Source organism: Lolium perenne, chromosome 3, assembly GCF_019359855.2.
Source record: "Lolium perenne isolate Kyuss_39 chromosome 3, Kyuss_2.0, whole genome shotgun sequence".
NCBI classification, from domain to species: Eukaryota; Viridiplantae; Streptophyta; class Magnoliopsida; order Poales; family Poaceae; genus Lolium; species Lolium perenne.
In genome coordinates this window covers 179,388,945-179,401,811 of record NC_067246.2, presented here as the reverse complement: position 1 = coordinate 179,401,811, position 12,867 = coordinate 179,388,945, and the positions used below count along the sequence as shown (strand labels likewise).

Below are 12,867 nucleotides of genomic sequence, written 5' to 3'. Positions count from 1 at the left end.
AAGTTCTTCTCTCCCAAATTCCAACAAAGCTAGAAGAAGCTATTGGGGGAATAAGGGAGGAAGAACAAAGAGTGGAGAAACACCAAGAAACTCCAAGATCTAGATCTAGCAAGATCCCCTCACTTAGAGAGGGATTCAATTGGTGAAGCACTAGATCTAGATCTCCTCTCTCCTTTCCCCCAAAAATATGCAACAAATAGTGGGGGAGATCAAGAGGAGGAAGCAAGAACCCAAGGTCAACAATGGAGGAGAGAGAATGGAGGGGAAGGGTTAGTTTGGTCGGAGGTGGAAGAGAGGTATAAATAGGGGCTGCAAAATATAGTTGTTGGGGCTGAGAAAACGGTCAGATTCGCGCAAAACCGGTACTACCGCTTATTGAAGCGGTACTACCGTTTGCGCCAAAACTGTGCAGAAACAGATCTGAAATTCGGCCCGAAACCGTTAGTGCCGCTCCGCGGAGCGGTACTACCGCTTGTGCAAATCTGAAGAGAAGTAATGCAGAGAGAGAGTTGGCAGAGCAGCAAGCAGCATGCATGCAACAACAGGAGGGGCGCAGCGTGCAGGGTGGGGCCAGGCGAGGCGCGCGTGGAGATCGAGCGGGAGCTCCTCTCTGCGGGTCAACGCCTGGCGCGGAGCGAGCGAGGCGCGGGCGAGCGAGGTGCGGGCTGGCGCGGCAGTGTGGCGAGCGGGCGATGCGGTGGAGCTGGGCTGCGGCGGTGTGGGCCAGGCGGGCTGAGGCAAGCTGGGCCGGTACTACCGGCCACTGTACCGGCCTGGTACCGTAAATAAGTTACGGTAGTACCGGGACGGTACCGGCCTAGTACCGGTCAGGGTCCAGTAAGCCAAAACCGCGCGAGCGGTATTTAGGCCGGTACCGCCCGCGGTAGTACCGCTCGGCCCATATGCTGTTTCCTTTTCTTTTTCAAATAGATGCATACGGAAAACGCAATATCTTGAGCTAGGAAGATCGGAATGACATGAAACCAATTTCGTTGGAAAGAGGGCGACAAGAGCTACCTTTTCACATGATGAAATCATGCAAAAGAGTGAGTGATTATTTTCTCATGGTCATAGAGGTGTAACCTCTCAATACGGTATATCGGGAAAATCATCACTCTCACACATGCAACATGCGATGCAACCGAAATCCGTTTCATGCATAAGAACCAAGAAGAACCAAGAACACAATGCAATGCATGCAAGGTTTGAGCTCTCTCCGATGATGCGACTCACTATCCTATCGAGCACAAACCTAGTCCTTGCGCGTTCTTCTTGAGTCGGCAAGCTCCGTCTTCATACTCTTCATGATTATGCACTAACCGTCTTCTTCCATCTTGTACGCACGCCACCGTCTTCATCCATCTTCAACGCTGTCTTCTCTCTTCATCTTCTACGCCGTCTTCTCTCTTCATCTTCAACATCGTCTTCTCTCTTCATCTTCAACACCGTCTTCATCATTGTACTCCGTCTTCTCCATCTTACAACCTTGAGTCCAACACATAGCTATGGACTTGACCTAAGATCGATTCCCAATGCAACCGTTAGTCCATAGGGATTGTCATCAATTACCAAAACCACACATGGGGTAATGGACATGTTCTTACAGAAACACCTTTCAATCTACAACCGCAAAGATGCTGCTAATTAACTAGACAAACAATATATGGAGCTTCACTTTTTTATTTTTTATGTAACTCGTTAATTTGAACGGGGTTGTGTGCATCTAAGTTATATACATATAAGCGTGTGTAATGCTTAAATTTAAATAATAAAACACTCTTTGTACCCCCCCCCCCCCCCCCCACTTGAACCCGAGTTCCTCTAATCTACCTCCTCAGAAAGGACTGAGAATCAAGAACCATGGGAACGAAGCGAATCACGATGCGTAGAATGTGAGGATTTAGCCGCCCGTCTAGAGCGAATCACGATGCGTAGAGTGTGAGGATTCAGCCACCCGTCTCAAGTATGAGATGTCCTTTGAAATTGGGGAGAATTTCACTTACCCGGCACCTGCACCAACTAAGGATGCACACCGTTTTTAAGCATGATGAGTACCAGGATTTTTCATCTTGGTTAAATACCAAGCCTGATTCTAAGAAGAATTGCGTAAGTACGAAGATAGTCTAGTCATCGAGTATGAATCAAAACTAAAATCAGTGTTCATGAGGATTTGAATCCAGGCGTTAGGTTTGTACATCTATTTCCGTAACCACTTGAGCTAGGCTACTAATTCCAACTATATAAGAAATATGAGTTCCATTTTTTCGAAATATACAAGTAGGAGACCACTATTTATCTTCTGGTCACCTCTAAGTACAGAGCAATCAGCAGTCCAAACATGGAGATTTGTACATGCACACAAAAAACTGACATGATCTATCCGGCTGCGGCCAGTCTTGCTCGCTCCCTTACAAGTAGCGGCCCGACTCCACAGAAGACGGAAGTTGGTAATCTAGTGCAGTTGAGATGCCGTTGACGTTGCCATCTCCACAGTCTGAGAGGTCGTTGCCTCTTGGACCCCCTGCTGGGATGAGTTATCCAGCTCTGACACCGGCGAGTCCTCCGGTGAAGAAGCGGCGTTCATCTCCGAGCTGAAACGCACGCTGAACGGACTCGCCCCGCCGCTCCTCGGGCTCTCTCCGGTCCATCTCGGCGTGCGTTTCGCGGACTCGCCGACGTTCTTGAAGGTGGGGGACCGAAGGTCCTTGGTGTCATAGTGCTGCAGCCACGCACGTAGCCTCCACAGCGGCACGCTGCCGGAGTCGGCGGTGGCCTCCGCTGCCAGGAGCTCGTGGCGCTCGCGGTAGGCGAAGTTGGCTAGGTAGACGAGGAGCATGAGGCTGGAGGCCACGCCGGTTAAGAGGAACAATCCGCCGAACTCGCGGAAGATTAGGCTGGACGAAGAGCTGTGGCTGAGGCTGCTCGCGCTCTGGCAGGTAGCTGTATCGCCGAACCATGCTTTCTCAATCTTGGTCATCTTCTCCCCTTCCGCCAACGTCACTATCCCCCACGACACATCCCCCGTCAAGGGAGAATCTCTGGGAAACACCTGTCAATCGACAACCGCAAAGATGCATGCTAATTAAGCAGACAAGCAATCAGGGATGCTAACCATACGGTGATCGATTGCATCTTTTTGAATGGTGTTGCACTTACAAATCCGAGGCCGTCGGTCTTGTAGATGGGGCCGACCATCTTGTAGCCTTCGCAGTAGTTGGACAAGAAGACCTTCAGGTAGGGGATCTCGTCGAACACCGCGGCGATTCCGCCGTTGGCTGGGCCTCTCGACAGCGCGTCTGCGATCTCATCCTCCGTCTTGTATGTCCTCAGCCTCCGCTCATCGAAGCCCATGCTTACCAGGGAGTCTTTGATGAAGCTTCCCTCCTGGTACCCAATGTGGTGGTGGCGTTTTTGGAGCTCCCTCACGTCGGTGGTCACCGTCGGCAGGAGCTGCTGAACGGTCAACATCGACGCCAGGCTCGCCGTGTAGCTTGATGTCAGGATCAATACCACGAACACCCATATGATCACCAGAAACCTCGACAGGTTACTCTCTAGCCTCTCCTCTGAAATCGATAAAATTAGATGAAGCCATCATCCAGAAAAACATAGAACAAGGAAGCTAGCTGCGATTAATCCTACCCTGTGAGAAGACGAGTGTTGAGAAGGAGAAGTAGAAGATGAGGCCGAACTGCTGCCACGGCGTGCCCCGGAACTCGGGATTGATCCGGTGCTCAATCACCCACACAACGAAGCCGGTGAAGCAAAAGAAGGCGAAGCTGGCAAGCCAGAGGCCTCTGCTCATTGGACTCACGAAGAACCACATGGAGCTCGTCCCCTGCACCGCTACAACCATTGACCACCCCGACTCTGTGAAGGGCATGGTGAAGTCCGCGTCGGCCATCCTGCTTGCCCTGATCGTCACGTCTCCGACGACAATGTCGACTTCCTGCAAGTGTAACCATCAATTAACTACATATCCACCTTTTGAAATCGGTTGACGGTGGGGTGGTAGTTTTGTTATCATGGTACTGACCTGATCTCGCACCATGTCCACAAGCTTGGTATAAGAGTTGGAGCTAACATTTTGTGGCACGTACTAGTAGCTGACTGGGTAGGGCAAATTCTTCATTACCTCGTCGAACACGTCGATGCAGTAGCCCGTGATCTTTGTCTCGCCGGTTGTCAAGTTCTCCGAGACGTCCACGAACTGCTTGAACCCGCGCTTCACCGGGACGGCAACTCTGAGCATCCGCCCGTTTGGCGACACGGTCCAGCCTTTCGGAGTGGACCGTGGCTCGCCTGGCCAGAGGATCTGCTTCAGCTTCAGCGCCTTGGAGCTGTCAGGGCTCAGATCTTGCGAGATCCCGGACTCCGGCGTCCAGAACCCGACCGTCCTGGCTCCTTTGCCGATGATGTTCATCACCTCGTACGCCTGCAGCTGGAGCTGCTCGTCTACCAGCTTGAATTTGCCGGCTATCCCGTCGAACGTCGTGGCGAGCACGGCCTTGAGGAGCGTTGCTCCGGTGGCCGACACCCCCAGCCGGTCCAAGTCTGTCAGTGCCGTGCCCTGCTGAGGTGTCTGGAACGCCGGGCTGGGGACACCGGCCGCCTCCACAGCCGTGGCGATTGCCCATGCCGTGTCGTACGACCAGAGCCTCATCAAGGTTGAGTCCACGACGTCGGCGTCGCTCGGGTTCTCCAGACGTGACCTCTCCCTAAGCCGTGCCGAGAAGTTCTTGACGTTGTTCGTCAGTTCCACGTAAGGCTGAAGGCTGACGACGCCTTGCATAGCGTCGACGTCCTCGGGGCTGAGCCTGTCCATGAAGCCGCCGACGCCATCCGTGGCGATCCAGACGTACTCCTCGGACATCATGCCGGCCTTCTTCGCCCGGCGGAAGACCCGCGCGGTGAGAGGATACAGCATGTGCACCACGAACACGCGGGTGGGCATCGCCATCAGGCGGTAGAGCACCGCGTCGATGCGGGCGTCGTCCGCGTCGCTCGGCACGGACGCGCGGTCCATGATCTTGGTGCTGACGCCCTGGAGTGCGTCGGCGAGCGCCGGAAGGATGCCTGCTCCGTACGGCGAGTCCTCGTACAGGACGGCCGCGGCGCGCCAGTTGAAGGCGCCGAGGACGGCGGCGACGGGCGCCGTCTGGAAGGAGTCGTTGGCGGTGGTGCGCACGAAGAAAGGCGTCTGCGCCGCGGACAGCTCCGGGGAGGTGGCGGAGTAGGATAGGACGGGGAAGTGGGATCGGTCGCCGATGCGGGACACGAACTCGGCCTCGGCCGAGGTTGGAGGGCCGATGATGGCCTGCACCTGCGCGTTCTTGATCAGGTCCACCGCTGCATCAACAGTCGGTCGAGAGCTAAGCAAAATCTCCAGAATGCCCGGATAGCTAACGGGTGAAGCGGGCGGCGATTAAGCTTACCAGCAGAAGCGGCGCGAAGAACGTCCCCTGCAGAGTCCCTGAAATGGAGCTCCACCCTCGTTGCCGAGCCGGGGTGCGCGGCGTAGTAGTCCTCCACCGCCATCCTAATGCCGGTCCGCCGCCTGTGCCCAACCGGCGACGTCAAGTCCAGGATGACGCCGACACGGACCTGCGACGGCGCGTTCTGCGCGGTGGACACCTGGACCTGGTACGAAATCAGCGCAGCCAATAGGACGACAAGGAAGAAAGAAGAGCGTGGATGCAGCAGGTGCTTCGCCATCTCTCTCGCTCGCTGCATGTACCGAGAGCAGCAGACAGCCAACGCCCGATGGAAGGTGTGTCCCGTGCACTGCAGTGAGCTCTAGCGCCGCTTGGTATTTATAAACGGGGCTTCAGTTCAGGGCCGCGCCGTCACATATCAAAGAATCGTCTACTACTATGAGATGCCGTACGAGCGTCGTCAAAAAAACTAATCTGCTGCAGCCTCAGCGTGTACGTGGCAGGGGAGGAACCAGTCTAGGAGTCGCGTGACCAAAGACAGACAGGAAAACCCACTTCATTTTTTATAGGATTTATTTAATTACGCATTACATTCCAATCTTACACTTTTTTATTCCTATGTTTTCCTTTCATTCATATAAATCAAAGGAGCCCCTTTTTTGAATCGTGTACAGTGTCTTTGAATAGAAGATCTCATTATGGTTTCATTTATACTCCTTTCCTTACATAATTGAATTAATTGGTTCTATGCCACTCCCCAATTTATAAATTATGTTTATGCCATTACAAAAGCTGAAGTTGTGTCTATGCCACTCTCAATTCTCAATACCCCTTCTATGCCATTTTCAGCAATACAATATCATATACTGCCTATATATCTAGTATTTGTACCCTATACTAGAGTTTGTACATACTCTGGACCGTACTTTGCACCTATGTTTAATGGACCATATGTACCCAGAAATGGCTCATATTAGAATAGTAGACTCATATTAGTGTTCTTGACATTCTGTAAAATTTTCAGATCTTTCCGAGAAGTTCGAATTTTCGAACAAAATTTGACCGATTTCTAGACATAATACATAAAATATCAGTTTTTTATGCAAATCTACACATAAATGGTACAAATTAGAACGCTATACTCGTTTTAGTGTTTTTGATTTTCTGTAATTTTTTTGGATTTTTCTGAGAAGTTAAAAATTTGCAAAAAATTGAAAGTTTTGGATTTTGGCGACCGAAACACCCAAAAGGCACTCCAAATCTAAACACAGGATTATTTTGGTCAATACGAAGGTATAAGCTGAAATACGATTATTTACTGAACCGTTTTCATGTGGTATTGTTGAAGATGACATAGAAGGAGTATTGAGAATTGAGAGTGGCATAAACACAACTTCAATTTTTGCAATGACTTAAACACAACTTGTGAATTGAGGAGTGGCATAGAACCAATTAACCCATAATAATTCTAGTCGTGATTTTAATTTGCAATACGCAATTTGTTATCTAAGAGTATCTTCAACATGCTGGAGAAGATCTAGTCAGGGACGGAGACAAGGGTGACGAGGGGGGGGGGGGGGGGGGCTATGCTCATGATTTTCCTTCGAACACAAACCATGGCAGCTCCTTATTTGTGTGATTTTAGCTAGTTTTACTCCCCGCATACTAAGATTTCACCACTTATACTTCATTACTGGCTCCGTCCCTGGATCTAGTGTTCTTTGACCTAGAATATTTCTGATAAAAGAATTGAATCATAGTTTATCTAACCCATTGTTTCTCTGCAGTGTTGTTGACAGGATATCATAGAACTTTTACATACAATGTTTGTTTTGCAGAAAGTCAAATTGAGCGGAGAGAATCTCCTCCAAGTACTAAATTGTGTAGATATCTACTTGCTTTGTTAATTATGCAAAGAACTTTCTGGTTTTAGTGTACAACTAGAAGAAGCATCCTGTGATGTATACATAACTGATATGAAATTCACTTCCGCTCCCGGGTACAAATATATGTAGATAGAGGAAAATAGACATCACAATGTCATAAGATACCGGAAAATATTTGCGTGTATATATCCATATTCTATATGCGCACGTAAAGTTTCGTGAAAACCAAATTTTCTTGTGGACTATTTACAAAGACAAAAGAAGTTTTGTGTATAGACTCATTTTAGCATCAAAATTTATCATTTACGCATGTCACATAATGATTTTTCGGGACACAACTCTCTGAGCCGTAGGATGTGGAGATGTATTTTGGGCTTTTATTGAAATTTTCTGATATCACAAAATGCGCAAAAAATCATTTCAATCAAAGAAAAGCACATGCATCCGAAAGCCCAAACGTCGTTCTTACAGATTGATGCACACAAGAACGATTGAGATCGTTCAATACCACTTCATAGCTAAGAGTTGCCTTGAGATCGTTCAACTTGTGGGAAACAAACTTGGCTAGTTTGTTTCGATATTCAATTTGAGTTGCCTTGTTTGTAAAACTATATGGCGTGTGACTGTGAACTATTCTTGTTTGAATACTATTTATTTTTCCACAATTTAAATTGCCTTGTTTGCAAAATTAATATTTGTAAGGCAATGGCTAATTGGTCAGATCAGGTAAGCCAAAACCAGCGCGGACCGAATGAATCATGCCGCTGTACATACTTTCCTGGCATGCCAAACATGCACCACCAAACTATCCACCGGCCGACTCAAACAAACAGAAACAAACTATTTGAGTGATCGTTTTGGATCGACCCGCTGAAGATGGCCTAGCATATCTGTGGCTGGTTCGGGACATGTCCAACAAGTCCGATCACTTGTCCGGCAAACAACGAGTGGACAGGCAAAAATACAGGGATGAACAGACATGTTGCCAGACATGTCCGTCCCAACACGAAAAAGAAAATCACGGAAATAATAGGAGCTGCCTGGAGTTGTGGCCGACGAGGACGTAGGAACCGACGACTTGGAGTGGATCGTGGCTGGCGACGACAAGGGGACGCACGACTTCAGGAGGACTTGGTGAAGATCGGAGATGGCCGCCCGATCTAGTGGTGATCAACAAATATCAAGAGTTGAAGATAGCCAGAATTGATGAATGGTCGTCGTCGAGGAGCAGAGACGTGAGAGCGACCGCGTGGTAGGGCAAAGCGTGAGTAGTACGTAGTACTACGTACGTGCGGCTGGCTGAAAATACAGTATGCCATGTTGTAGATATGGGATTGAGTGGGTGAACCGGTACGTGCGAAGACAACAGGAGGCGGCGGCGGAAAAAGCCACAAAACTCATCTAGGGTTCCGTTCTCATCGTCGGTGGTACCACCGGTCTGCTCTGTCTTTGGTGGTCTTGGGGCCTTGGAGGTGTGGCGGACCACGGTTCCTCGCTGGCGGGGAGTTTCTATTCTTAATTTAGTTTGCTTTCATATTTGTTGGTGTGGTTTCATGTCAGTCTCTTCCGATCTACGGTTGTCATCATTGGCGATGGTTGCTGCCCTGGTGCGCTGGTCCTTTGGGACCTTAGCACGACGACTTCCTGTCTGTCTACTACAACAAGCTCTACGACGACAAGCTTTGCCTGACTCCGGCGATGGAGGGGCGATGACAGCGGCGCTCCTTCGGCTCGTGCTAGTGTGTGTAGTCGTCGCTAGGTGGTCCGAGTACCAATTTTTAATTTTCTTTACTTTTTCGGCTATTTGTACTACCGTTGATGATTATTAATAGATCGGTGGATTTCTCGCGAAAAAAGATATGGGATTGAGCGGGCCAATTTAATTTAATCTACATAATCTATGGATTAAGGCTAATGACCACTTTACCTTTAGGAAAAGACTTGTAATCTGCCGACCGATCTATCTCACGAAATCGGTCGTGCCCTCTCACACGCCACGCGCCCCATTAGGTGGCATACAGACGCAGCCCACTACCTTATCTCCTCCACAGGTTCATCGTTCGTCTCCATTATTCCCCATCGCGCTCGCGAGCGCTCCGCCGCTCAGTCATGCGTGCCGCCCATGCCGCCTAGGTATGCGCGCCGCCCCCCACCGCCCCCCGCCGCCGGCACGCGCATCCACCTCTTGCCCATGAGAGCTGCAACCCTGCCCCCTTCGGTTTCTCTCCATGTTTGCTGGCGAGGCCCGCAGTAAACCCCGGGTACTACCGTTGTGCCGCCGCCGCCGGTGATGTCGCCGGCCTAGGATGTACTGGTGGAGATGGCTAGAAGGTGTGCATGGGGACGGGTACAGCTCAGGCCTAGGTCCCCACACCGGCGCAGAGGAGGAGGGCGAGGGAGAGGGGCTCCGCCGAGGGTAACTTGCAGGAGGAGCGCCGCCTCAACCATGCACGTCAGTGGCTTCGAGATGGTGGATTTCTCCCATCCAGCGCCCCCCACCCCACACACACCTAATGTAAGTTTTGCAATGGGATTTTTTTGTTGAAAATGTAGGTGATTTTTGTGGGAAACATCTATGCAGTATGTTGTAAAGGTATTTTTCATTGGAATTTTGTAATGGTGAAGTAATTGAATTTTTCATAGGAACTTTTTTGTTGGAAACAGTGGACATTTTTGTTGTAAACTAATCTCTAATATTGTTGTAAAGAGATTTTCAGAGGTGCGTAATGTTGGTTTTTGTTACTTTTTTTTTTTTGGAAAACGACGAAAATTCTTGTTGTAAATTAATCTCTAATTTTGTTGTAAAGATATTTTCACATGCGATTTATGTTGGATTTTGTTACTTTCTTTTTGTTGGAAAAGGTGGAAATTCTTGTTGTAAATTAATCTCTAATTTTGTTGTAAATAGATTTTTCATATATGTAATGTTGGATTTGTTTTTTGGAAACCTTGAAATATTTTGTTGTAAATTAATTTCTAATATTATTGTAAAGAAAGTTTTTAGATGTGAGTTTCTAACTTCCGTTTGGAAACCAATTTGTATGCGGGAAAGAGCTAACATAGTTGACGGCACGGGGCAGGGAGAGGGAAAGCGGTCCGTGAAAGCGACGTTTCTTGATCGGGTGGGGACGACGAAAAGCGGCTCTTCCTATAAGAGCATCCAACGGTCACAGGCGATCCATCTGACGGCGTGGGGGTGACCGATTTCCCCCCAAATCGGTCGGCCGACGTCCAGCACTCGCCCACTTTACCTTTAATGAGTTCGGGAGAGGGAGTGTACCCAAGCACAAGCCTTGACATACAGTACACCAGTGAGTCATCATATTTGTATGCCGCTTCTTGGTAGCTTGGTTGACACGGTGGTCGAAAAGACAACGACGTAGTATCTTGCTACGGTAGAAATTTTATCTTGGTCACTTTATTAACGGTCACTGATGATACCAGTACGTATTCATGAATCTCCAAGAAGAGGCATACAGACCCGCAAAGAAAAAGGCATATATGCATTTTACGGAGGGGGTGAAGGGATGAAACTTCCGTGAACTTCCGACTGCCAAACTCTTGCTGATGCTGGCTGATTAAATCTGCTTCATTTGATTCTTTTGACAAGTAATTAATTGGTTTTCTATAAGCCCAATCAATGTCGCTGACGCGACTGCGAAAATTGAAATAGACACATTACAGTGTCAAAGTGATTTTTCTAAAACAAATGTCAAAGTTATTGCCACGTACGTTATGGCTGAAATGATGAGTCGATTTCGTTGAGAGCAAATATGTTTACAGGATTACAAATGAAAAGTCCTAGAAGGAGACGGCAATATTATTTAATGTTTTTTAGGGTGGAATATTATTCAATGGTTACCCTTGCATGCAAGATAGTCCAGGTTTCTAGGCAAGTTCAGATAATGTACATAGTCAAGTTTATTTAATAATCAGAGCAAATATGTTTACAGACTTACAAATGAAATGTCAGAGAAGGACATCATAATAACAATATCATTTCTCATCTAAAACTTGTTCCATGCATTGTTTTGGCTCTGTTGTTAAAATGCCACTGGCTAGTTGCCTTCATGGTGTTCTGGATGAAGTACACAAAACCAGTACACCACTACTTCACGAGGCTTATAGTAATTTTAATTTATCCTGATTTTTGGGCTTTTCTTTACTCAATGACAACTTTTTATCTAGGTATACACAAAATGCCCAGAATGGCTGTTTTAAATCAATCAATTCCAAACATGATAGGTAAGATCCACCCATCGGCTCCCATTGGGGCACTGACATGGAAACAAGGATGAAGTGGTCATGGACCCCACTAGTTAGCTTATGCTCTTACTCCGTTCGTCTTCTTCTCTCTCTACACTTGAGGCCCTCCGACCAAGAAGAAGAGAGGCCACACTGCACATTTTTCATCTCCATGTGTCATGCGTGAGTTTCTCGTGGTCTTCATAATTTCATCTGTGTCGAACACCGCAACCTCATCTTCCTGCCACGTAGGCCTTGTCCCCTTGAGCCACGTGCAGGTGGTACTCGCATGTCTCTAATAGACTTTGCCACAACAATGTGCACGTGATGGCTCTGCACCAAAATCATTGTTAGCCTATGAGCTGATTGGAGGAATAAAGCATCCAAGAATCACAAAGCATAACAATCATGGAGGCCAGAATGACTGATGGGTATGTCATATTTGGTCCTAACATAGGGATGTTGCAACACATCTCTCTTATACTTCACAATAAAGGGAAAACTCCAAGCAATCTTGTATTAAGAATTAACAGAGTATAGCCTTAAGTATTTAGACATGATGTTTGAATATCAAATATGCTACATTGATTAAACAAGATTATCACAATTGTCACATGATAAACATAGCACACGCAATCACTTTATCCCTAGTGAGGCATCAAAGGAAAAGATAAAACCATAATAAATCATGAATTTATTGTCAACATTTAATCACTACAAACATGTTACTCCATCTAATACACACTTATCCCCACATATGTTCATGCATACAAGTTGGACCAAAACAAGCAATTAAGAAGGGGGTACATGATATGCATCTATCAATATATCTTACACATAATAGATTACAATCGCATATATCAATATCATAGAATAAAGATCAAACACATAGGAATTACATATATGACCATAATCATGTTGGGCAGCTCATATGGTACTAAGATCTATGGAGAACACGAGAAAAATAGATCAAGCTACTACCACAAACCCATAGCCCAGGGGTGGACTAACCCCCTTCATCATGGTGATGATGTTGAAAAAGTTGGAGAAGGTGGAGATCCCTCCGGAGGTGGCTCCGATGGAGTTTCCTCCTCCAATCTTCGCTGCTCGAAAACTTTAGCCTCTGTTTTGGTGTTTTGGTGTTTCTGCGACGCTCTCCTCGAGGCAACCCTGGGGGTCGTATATATAGGATTTTTTAGGTCAAATAAAGTCAGTTGGCGAAAGAATCCGGCGAATCGTAGGCCCGATGACTAAAAGAGACATGGTGGCACACCCACCCTTACTAGGCACGCCACCTGCCC

At 47.7% G+C, this 12,867-nt stretch overlaps 1 pseudogene; it reads right to left on the bottom strand.

The window, feature by feature from the left end:
• Positions 1 to 2,137: 2,137 nt before the first annotated feature.
• LOC127342735 (glutamate receptor 2.7-like) lies at positions 2,138 to 5,809 on the bottom strand (annotated as a pseudogene).
• Between the last annotated feature and the right edge of the window lie 7,058 nt (positions 5,810 to 12,867).